This window comes from Acanthopagrus latus, chromosome 6 (assembly GCF_904848185.1).
Source record: "Acanthopagrus latus isolate v.2019 chromosome 6, fAcaLat1.1, whole genome shotgun sequence".
Classification (NCBI taxonomy): domain Eukaryota; kingdom Metazoa; phylum Chordata; class Actinopteri; order Spariformes; family Sparidae; genus Acanthopagrus; species Acanthopagrus latus.
This window is the reverse complement of record NC_051044.1, coordinates 24,304,872-24,315,912: the sequence shown is the minus strand read 5'-3', so window position 1 is coordinate 24,315,912 and position 11,041 is coordinate 24,304,872.

Below are 11,041 nucleotides of genomic sequence, written 5' to 3'. Positions count from 1 at the left end.
TACTGCTCAGCTCTATTGGTATATAGCCATGCAGACAATTTGGGCCTTTGGTCAAGCCTCCAAAAAAGAAATGTGTCTTGTATTAAAGTAATGTCTGCATAGATAGAGAAATGTTACAAAGATGAACTATGACACTCACACTCTTCAAAAAAAAAAGTAACAAAGTTAAAAATGCAACATTTAAAAAAGGATATGCTTATTCTTTAGCCCTGGTGTTAGTATATTTGAGTTCAAGGCATAGAAGTTAAAGGGCTGATAATCATGTCACCACCACACTTCTGACACACGATAGCAACAAAATCAATCGTTAACATGGGCCAATCATCACCACGTCGGCCCACGATGGGTCGATAACAGCAGCGTGTGGTGTAGCTTACCTACCACAAGGTCAATATCTGGCCCCCACCTGATGACAGCGGACTGATCTCCAACTACACTGACAGCTTTTTGATGGGCTGATTTTTGAGAAACCGCCATCAAAGCCCCGGAGGTTTGGGGCCAATAGCACACTGGAAATACAATCTAGTGTAAAATAGGACAGAGGAGGTTTAAAAAGGAAAAAAAAAAGAAGAAGAAGAAGACCAAATCTCCCTGGAGGGACACACAGCACTCCAAGCCGTCTGAAGGGAGCCGAAACATGAGAAAATCAAGAGCTGTGGAAAGCATTTCATGACAACCAACCGTAAGCAGAGGGCCTTTTTTTTCTTTTTTTTTCTGAGCGAGGAAGGAACAACTCACCATTACCCAACACAGCTGTTAAATCACCCCAATGTGTCTCCTCCGAGCTGCTGCATGATGATGAAAAGGCAAAATGTCAACACCTAGTTTGCCCTGCAAATATTTAAGAAAGCTGTAACCAAAGGAGAAAGTCCTCCGAGAGGGAAAGAAACACAAAGGGGGGGGGGGAATTAGCTGAAACGTTTCGTGTAACATTTTCCCTGACGTTTCATCTTAATTACCGCCGTGCAAGCCATGCAAATCCGATTGGCCGTTTATGCCAGGAAATTCATAACCACAGTGCGATATTAATTACTCCGGTAGGATTCGGGCTATATTTGATATGCACGAGGCGGCGCGGCCATTACCAGCCTTGTGTTTCAGCCCCAGCCCTGCGTGTCAGCGGTAATCAAATCTAAACGTTGACAACAACACATTCACCCGATCGATATCGGATGGGAGGGATCCTTTGATGGGGGAATTTTAATCTCTCTCGTGTGTGTGTGTGTGTCTTAATCTGTGCCAATATCCTCACACACAACTCTATTAATTTCTCCCCAACGTTGGCCTTTCCTCATTTACAGCACGTCTTTTATGGTCCGTTGTTTCCATGAGGCCATTAGATTAAGTGGAGTCAAATGCAATTACTGCTCGTGGCGGTTTTCGGCGGGAATCCGCCGCATTCGAGGGGAGAGGAGATACGTACGCCACGCTGCGATTATCACATAAAGTTCTCCCGAATCCAGAGAGTGAGATGAATGGAAAGAGTGAGACTGAAGGAGGGATGACAGAGAGACAGAGAGAGAGACAGAGGGAGAGACAGAGGGAGAGAGAGGTGTCCGGCCTCTAGTTTCATCAGTGGAGCAACACTGACCTCTGCTGGCGAAACACGCCCCTCCTGTCAGTGTTTGTTACACACTTTAAGTCCCCACCAGTGGCTTTAAAATTGCTTTCTTAAATCATCCGCCGTGTGAGTGAGAGGGAACATAGATCAAGCACACTGAGGAGTAGAAATAATAAGAAAAAAAACATAAAGCACCGTGCCAATTACTGGCCCAGGTTCTACATTGCTCTTATAAAAATGTAATCAATCACCTGCTCCGGCGTGGGCCACACACAGATCGCCGTGTGCAGTTTAACACCCCACCGCAGCAGCCATGGAGAAAGGTCACCGCTGGGAGAGGTAAAAAGGTGCACTCCTGCTAATAATGTAGCGGCTGCGCGCGCCTTTAAGCGAACTTGGAAACGAGGGATGCAGAAAAGAGGAGCACACGCACTTTCATGCATATCCGTCAAAAACCATTCATCTTTCCCTTCAGGACCCCCTGGCATGACTCCGCTCTCCTCTAAAGGCTTCGCTTGATTTTTCAGACATGCACCGGCTATGTGGGGGGGCCACGGACAAAAAAATCAGCGAGCGGCGTGGTGACACACACATTTACATAGTATGAGGCCACGTTATGTATATCATGCCTCCACGCACTTATATGAATACTAAAATTTGCACAAGAACGAACATATTCGCACAAAAGTCCTGTTTCCCACTCTTTAAAGGGGCACTGTGTGGTTTTGTAGAAGAAATTGATTGAATTGAGGTGATAATACAAATACATAACTGAGTAAACAAGCTGTTGGTTCGTGTCAGAGGAAAACAAAGTAAAAATGTGAAATTGTGTTGTCCTTTGAGATCAATTAGTTTTATTCAGTCATGAAAACAAAAATAGTTTATTTAGTGTCTTTAGGCATGAAAATCAATTGCCTTCTGATTTAAATTTATTCTCCCAAAATGTACATAGTGTGTTTAAGCTTCATCAGAGCTTGTATGACAACATTAATCTCAAAGGCTGAAGCAGTTTCTAGCATAAAAGAATCAAATAAAAATATTAATTTCATTTTGTCTGATTAAAATACCCTTGCCAAAACTACATAATGCACCTTTAATTTGAACATCTACTGACAAAAAAAAAAGAATCCAGCTCATGAGCAAACAGCTATCAAAGACCGTTACAAAACCATATATACCCCTCTGGCGCTGACCCCCCTGTGTGTGTGTGTGTGTGTGTGTGTGTGTGTGTGTGTGTGTGTGTGTGTGTGTGTGTGTGTGTGTGTGTGTGTGTGTGTGTGTGTGTGTGTGTGCATGTGTCTCACAGCCATCCGCTGTCTCTGCTAATGATGTATTGGCACGCACGGTGTAGCTGCGTGGCCATTCACAGGGCTGGCATGTGTTAATGGCTCTGGCACCCCACGCTCACGGTAAAGTGATACATCCAACTGGCCTGGTGGCGTGTGCGCGGCCAGCACTGGACAGATGCCACTCACTTCCGCTGGCCAAAGTGACCCAGCAATCAGCTGGCTAAGCACCTAAAAAAATCTCAGCGAGCCAGTAATGAGAGGAATGAACGCTCTGCTGGGCGACGACGCAGCGTGGAGCCTCGTTGCCTCTCTCCTGCTCGTCCTCTTCCTGCTCTTGGGCCGGTCCTTACTGAGCTGATATTTCGCTGACCTGCACTCAAGTCTCTCCCTCGGACCTCGTCCTCCTCCTCTCTCATTCTCTCTCTCTAATTTCTGCCATTCTCTTTGTCACATTGGCCATTTTCTATCACACTCGTTGGGATTATTTAATTTTTCTCTCTGCCCTGCCATCCTCTGGCTGGTGTGTTTGTGTGGGTGTGTGTGTTTGCTTGTGTACATGCCTGCCTCTGCGCTGCTAGCTGATGCACTCTATGACATATTGAGGTAATAAAAAGCTCCTCTGCAGGGACGGCTGTGGCCCACTAATTAAACACCTCCTATGCGACCTTATTGCAGGCGCCAGTTGCCATAGAATCCAGCTACATCTTTTGTAGCCCTGCGTCAAACCGCATCTCCCGTCTGTGAATCACAGGAAAGAGGGGAAAAGGAGAGAGGAGGGGGGAAGGAAGAGAAGTTGCAAGGTCATTACCTCACAAAACCCAATTATATCGCGCGCAGAATAATCTCCTCGCGCGGGATGGAGGTATCGACTCGCCGACTTGTTTTCACAGCTCTGTAAAGACATTTAGTCTGGCAATTTTAGAACAACGTGCTCATGATTTGGCCACATAAACAGCATTATGTTCAGATGGCGGGGTGTTTTTTCGGCTCGCGTCTCGATCTCATAACAAAGAAAAACAACTTTTGCGCGGCCGTGTAATACAGTATGTTCTCTGACCGCGTGCCTTGTTAGTGAGATTACTTCTGTAATGTGAACACGGGTTTTTCAAGGGTTTTTCAACTGTTTTCTCAGGCCTGGAATCAACCCTGTAATAACTGTGATGCAGGTGAAAGCAGCAGCTCTCTGAGAGCGGTGACACTCTACCGTATGCTACGAGGTGACAGCAAAAAAAGGGGGGGAAACAAAGATCAAGAATGGTGTGCTCACTGTTACACAACCCAGCAAAGCTTTACCGGAGAGCATCATTTTCTCCTGAGGCCAACAGAGAATGAAAGAAATTGGTGAAGGAACACTCCGTCCTGACTTATTTAAACTGATTTTTCTCATTTGGCCTTTAATAGTTACTGACAAAGCTATTTCACGGCAACCTCTAACCTTAGATTTAAAGCAACATTATGTAGAAACTGGCATTTTTGGCATTACTTTCAGATTCTTCAGTGCAAAACCACAAGAATCCTGCAGTTCAGAGACATTATTTTTTTCAATAACTTACACAGTGCACAACAGGGTATATAGGGTATTTAAGTCACTTTTGTACAACTTACAGTAGTTCGAACACTGATGGCGGTGGCTGCCATGCAAGGTGCCGATCAGCACATCAGGAGCAGTTTGGGGAATTGAATCAGCAACCTTCCGATAGCAAGACACTGGCTCTGCTCCTGAGCCACAGCCACCCTAATTACTTCTGCTCACAATCTCCCAATCAAAACAAAAGTAAATGGAATCATGGGAGCTGTTGTCTTCATTGTCAAAGGTGCAAATGTGTAAGAACTGTCCAACTGTCAGAACAAACAGTTGGCAGCATATCACCAGAGTAACTGCTAGCTGTATCAGCTGTTAGCTAGTCAGCTCGATTAGCCATGTTTACGCCAATACTAGAGGAATGTTGGACCAGGACGGGCTGTTGCTAGCTGCGATAACTCCACAAGGTGATACACGGATGTGACAACATCAAAGCTTTTATTTCTTCACACATTATTGTTTTGTTAATTTCTCAATGTTTTCAACTAGAAATTGTACATATTACACCTGTAAACATCCAAAATCTAACGGGACAAAATTGTAGAAATTTAGACATTGTTGTTTTGGGTTTGGTCACATGAATAAACGTGGTGCCGCCAAGTTGTTTTCGTAAAGATGCAGTATAAAAATAAGGTATAACTGATACTGACTACTGCAATATGTCCTGTCCTAACAGCTTGAACACAACTGAGGCTATGGTTTGTCTTTTCAAACTCTGTGTTTCAGCTTACATTAACTGCATCGGGCTCGAGTCGGGTTCAAACATTAAAAGCAGATTTGCCTGCCGAGTTCACTTACAACTCGTAGATAAACCAGTGGCAGCCACACTTGGTGATGTTTCAAAGATTTATTTGCATCACGTTTAGTGACTTTCGCTGATTTCTTTCTTCACTCTGACTCTATACAGGAAGTTATGGCGACAGGCGACCAAATCAAATGCACCATGATAAAAAAAAAAAAAAAAAGATTATTCAGGGTTTTAAAGGTGCATTATGTGAAAAAATGAAATAAAAAAAATAGGAGCTCTAGTTGCACAGTCACAAGCTAATGGCAGCTAACGTTAGCAGCTAACTTTGATCCGGAAATGTTACATATCATACCTTTAATTGTAGCTGGTATGCAGAGGGTTAATACTGACAGCTATACAGAAACCCGAGAAAGGAGTGCAGATAGTGTAGACGGCAGTAACTGGACGAGCTCCATATGTTTCTATAATTGCTAGCGTGGGATTGAGTCTGTTTTTCTACCACCTCTGAGAAATAAATATAAAGCAAACACTGAGTCACAGAGGTGTGTGTGTGTGTGTGTGTGTGTGTGCTGGGGTCAGACCTGCAGAATGAAGGTGTCCTCTGATTCGGTCCACTGTGGGGCGGGGGGTCAGCGCGACAGACGACTCAGCACCTGTCACAGGCCGAGTCCCACTCATCAGTCACCACCTCCATATGCTGCCCATTAAAATCAGACATGCGGGCACTCGACTGGCAAAGTCCACACACCTAGTGACCCTCTCCACATCTGTTGACAAAGCCTTAAACACATGCAGCACGGAGAGGAGGGGGGGAGGACAGTCGACAGGGGAAGGAGGGCAAAAGGAAACAGCCGCCACATTTACATGCAATGAGGAGAACTGGCTCTCGGTCGACGGTTCTAATGGTCATCACACATTTGCTCCTAGTGAAGATGGAAAATGATGGAAAATATGTAAAAAACAAACAAACAAAAAAAAAAACATGTCAAATATATACTTCATAAAATGAAAATAAATAATGCTCAGCTATTTCCTGAAACAGCCGTGCATGTCAGACTCTGGCTGTACAGAAAACAACAGCATAACAGGGATATTGTTGCTAACAGCATGGTATTATAGCATTGTCATTCATTTTTAATCATCTATGCATCTTTTTTCGCTCTTTTGCTGCTGTGACTGCCCTATCTTATCCTATCTAATCTCATTGCACTTTCTACAAAGGGAATGAAACCTGATGATGGCATTTAATCTTCAAGAAACAAATGGTGGATCCATACTCTTCACCTGTGTTTTACAACCTGTATGTGTGTATTTTTGCCATCAAAACGTACATATTTGCTTGTTAATAGTTGTCGCAGCCATGACATCTGTCACGTGTCTATACTTTCTATGAGAGGGATCCCTCCTCTGTTGCTCTCGGATTGCTCATTGGATTCGAGTTTTTCTCTCAGGACACAGAGTGTCTAAGGACAAAGTGTGGCGTACAGATTGCGAAGCCCCTTAAGGCATATTGGTTTCTGTGTTAAATTTAAATGACTAGAAAAATACGCAGCTAATACTTGAGTGAACCTACCCGTTAACTGTTTTATTCAATGCAATAACAAGAACCCTCAGTCACTGCTTTGTAAAAGATGCATGTAAGCAGTTTAACCTGAATTAGACCTTTACTGGACAATGGCCAGTAGCTGGAGTGAGGCCATGCATACAAGTGTAGCATGAGACAGAGTAAGAGACGCATGCAATGAGGGAATATTAGTTCAAAGTGGGACAGAAATTCTCTTTGTCTAACAATGACGCTGCTGATATTTGACGGAGGTGTGTGTGTGTGTGTGTGCATCGTGATCCAAGGCATGTGTGCCCATTGTGCTTGTATTTCCACATGAGCCTAATATGCCTGTGTGTGTGTGTGTGTGTGTGTGTGTGTGTGTGTGTGTGTGTGTGTGTGTGTGTGTGTGTGTGTGTGTGTGTGTGTGTGTCTCAATGCAAGAGAGTGTGCGAGCGCACTTGAGTGACTGTGTAAAAGAAATGCAGAGGGCATTCTCTTCAAACGGATGGTATTCAAAGAGCAGGGAGTTTCAAAAGGAGACAGCACTGAGGGCAGTCGGGTTTGAACTGTGTTTGTGCAAAGCAGCCCGCCTTTAGAAAGGGGGGGTGGGAGGGAGGAGAGAAAAAAAGGAATTCCTGAAGTGCACTCACTTTTCTTGGCGGAGGAGGAGAGAATATTAGGTGAAATAAAGAGAGAGCGGTGGAGCCAGACAGACGGGGAGAAAGGGAGTTCGTTAAGCGACCAGAGAGCAAAGGGAGGAATAAGAGAGAGGAGGGAGCTGTGGACTGGAAGTCAGGAGAGAGAGAGAGAGAGAGAGAGAGAGAGAGAGAGAGAAAGAGAGGGACACATAGAGGGAGAACATTGGCCCGGGGCGCCACTACGTGCTGCGCCTCCTTTCTCCCCTTTTTCTTCAGGAGACTCAGAGAGGAGAGGAAAGAAAAAGAGAGGAGACAAGAAAGAACAAAAAAACCCACTTTCCATCTGGACCTATGGGAGCGCCGAAGCCGGCGGTGCCCCATATAGCTGCACCAATCTGACCTCGGCGCTGCTGGAGTGATGGCTAGTGAATTACCATGTCAGTGGCCCGGTGCCCCGTCATGCCAGCCCCCCTCACACACATAATAAACACACTCCATCACCCGTTAGATCCAACCACACTGCCCAAAGAGAGCATATTAATTATAGATGTACGTTAAATTACTTTCATTACCTCTCCCGCTCAGTGGACGGGACAGAGACGGGGATGATGGATGGAAAGGGGTCGGCTATACCTCCCCGAGTAGTGAACGCCCCCTGTTTTACTTTCCTCTAACCCTTTTCCAGCCCTTTCATTCCTTATGTTGCACCAGTTCCCTCCGCATTCTGTGCTTTCTCTCTTTCCCCGTTTGTCTCTCTATCCCAGGAAGACACGAACAGGTTTTTTTTTTTTTTTTTTCCTCACAGTGATAAATTGTTAAATAAACAGACCAGATCAGATCTAATAGTATTCTGCTGAAGGCTATAACTGAACATATGTACAAATAGCAGAGAAGTGTTTTACGGTGCAGAGGAGATTTGAGATGTAGGCTTTTTTTAAATTTATTTTTTTTTTTTAGTTTATTCAGTCAAGAAATCAAGAGATACCAAGAGGGACACGTGTCAGTATCAAGAGCAGTGGGGTAACATTTGAGATGTGTGTTCTAACATCAGTGTTCATTTCTCTGATAGTTACAGTTCAGTAGCCTTTTAGACCAAATACTTTGATGTACATGTTGTTTCCCTACGGACCCTAAAAACAGGATTAATTAATAACGTAAGGTCAGCCCTTCAATTCCCTTTGATAACCAACTACATTTAATACCAGTATGACTCTAGTATGACCTACTTTTAACAGCATTAAGGGTGAAAAAGCTATAGACATGTTTTTTTTTGTTCCAGGCTGTAAAAATGTTTTAATTATTGGGCTTCATGGACTTCACTACTTTTGGAGCCAGCATCAAGCGGCCGTTTGAAGAACAGCAGGAGTGCCACTTTGCAAAAAGCGAATAAGCACATTTCCCAAAAAGTTCTATTGCTCCTTAACATGATCGCAAGCGCCGCCATCATTCCTCGGTGACAGCACCAGCAGGGTGGGTAGTGAAGGAGAGAAGGCCGATCAGGGTTAAAGCATAAAGTGGACCAGAGGTCAACTCCACATTTATATTTTCCATCTTCAGGCAGATGAATGAATGAATGTCTGACCAAGCAACTGAGTCGACTTGATCCTTAAATCAAAAGATATATACAGATGGTTATTTATGTTCAAGGGAACTTTTCAGAAACCGTCTTGTGATCAAACTTGTAAAACGTGGAGAACAAATATCACCTCCTCCTTGGGGACATGTAGTGACTTCTCACGGTGCTTTGATGAAATCCACGGTGTAAGCCCTTTCTGATGAACTTTTGCACAGATGTTAATACAAACACTCCAGGGGGAGAATCATCATACCTGACATTGCTAATGTGGAAATAGCACATCTCTGGTGTTATCACGCATAATCTCTCAGTGTACTCCCTAAGCAAATACCAAAGCATCACATCTTCAGACCTAAAGGCCACTGTAGGATGCTCAGTGTGTGTGTGTGTGTGTGTGTGTCCTTGCTCAACTGTGTTCTGTAAGTTTGATCTCGTTGGTCGTGGGGGGGGGAGCATTACATTGGTAGCCTGTGCTTGCTCAACACCCTGGGCCTATCTAATCTCTGGTGCTCTGAAACATCCCATTCAATTTCTTCTGTTGATAGATGCCACTGCTCTTTGAGCCCTCTGGGAGCACATTCTTTCCTTCCCGCTTGTCTCCCGACTCTTCGCTTGTGTAACACCACTCCAGATTCATCAGGTCAGCCACCTATTGTAAACAAGCGGGATCTGCCTCGCGCGGACCCAAAGGTCAGGAGGAAGGCTGATAATCAACATCCAGACACCAGTGTGTGTGTGTGTGTGTGTGTGTGTGTGTGTGTGTGTGTGTGTGTGTCTCTCTCTCTCTCTCTCTCCTCGTGTTGGTGGATGCTGATAAACACAAATTTTTGACGCACAGAGGTGGGATGTCTTTTTATGAAGAGTGATGCTCAGTTGCAGTCACGCACTACCACGCAGGCTGGTGGTTTAACAAGAACTGACGGTTAAACACACAGTATGTAATTTCAGCTGCTCTCAATCAAACCAACGAAAACAAAAGAAGTAGTCGGATGAGGTTGTCAGGCAGAGAGGGAGGGCAATGGGCACTGTGCTGTTAATATATACACAACCAGCATCGCAGATGAAAATGTGATCATGTGATCCGGGCAAAAAATGCAGTACATATTTTCCTCCATCTTACTCTTAGTCATGTTCACGAAAACTTCCCTCTTCACCCTCTGAGGCACCATTTGACATTTTCCGGGAAGTTATAGCGAAAGGCGACAGGAACTGAAACACACCGTGACCTCAAGTAAAATTGGGGTTTGGGGTTTGGACATTGTTGGAAACATCTGGGATAATGACAGTACACAACAAAATATATAAGGTGTAGGTGTGCTCATTTCTGGATCTTTATAGAACCAAATTCAGGCACTTTTCTAGCATTTTAAAGTTTTTCTACTCACATAAAAAATTACATACCATAATTGGTAAATTACATATACATTTATGTACTCAAAACACACAGATATATAATCAAAATTATGTCATGAGTTCTAATCCAACTGCCTGTCCAACTGCTTGACATCAAGACCAACTGTAATAATTGTTTAGAAACAGTCGATCTTTTCACTGATGGTCTCATTTGCTCAAGCAGGTTTTGTAAAGGCATCAATATTAAAGAAGACATATTTTGCCTTTCCTTCAGTGTTTCATATTATGTTCTTCTGCATGTAAAATATAATGATGTCCAGTCCACGCGTGTGTAAGCTGACCAATCACAGCAATGGGGGTGGGGGCGTTTAGACAGAGGAAAAAACTCAGGGGACAAAAAAATGTATGTGACTTGTGTTAAACACAATATACTACATATACAAACACACTACACAGAAGAGCAGAATATCTAATGTACAGCTACCTGGAGCCATGTTACTCAGAATTCTTTTGTTTGTTTTTGTTCCACAGTATTTTTCCATCTACCACTGCCTCATCACCCGACCACCAGCAAGAACCTCTGGAGACCCAGAAGTCTTTGTTTTTACCATTGAGCGTGGAGGACAACAGTCATGGAGCTCAGAGAGAACAAACACTGTGGGGAGGGCGGGCTGCAGAGGAGGGTCAGCAGGGCAGAGGGGAACAGGAGGTGAGGGGAAATATAATAATGATAAACAGATTTCTGGTC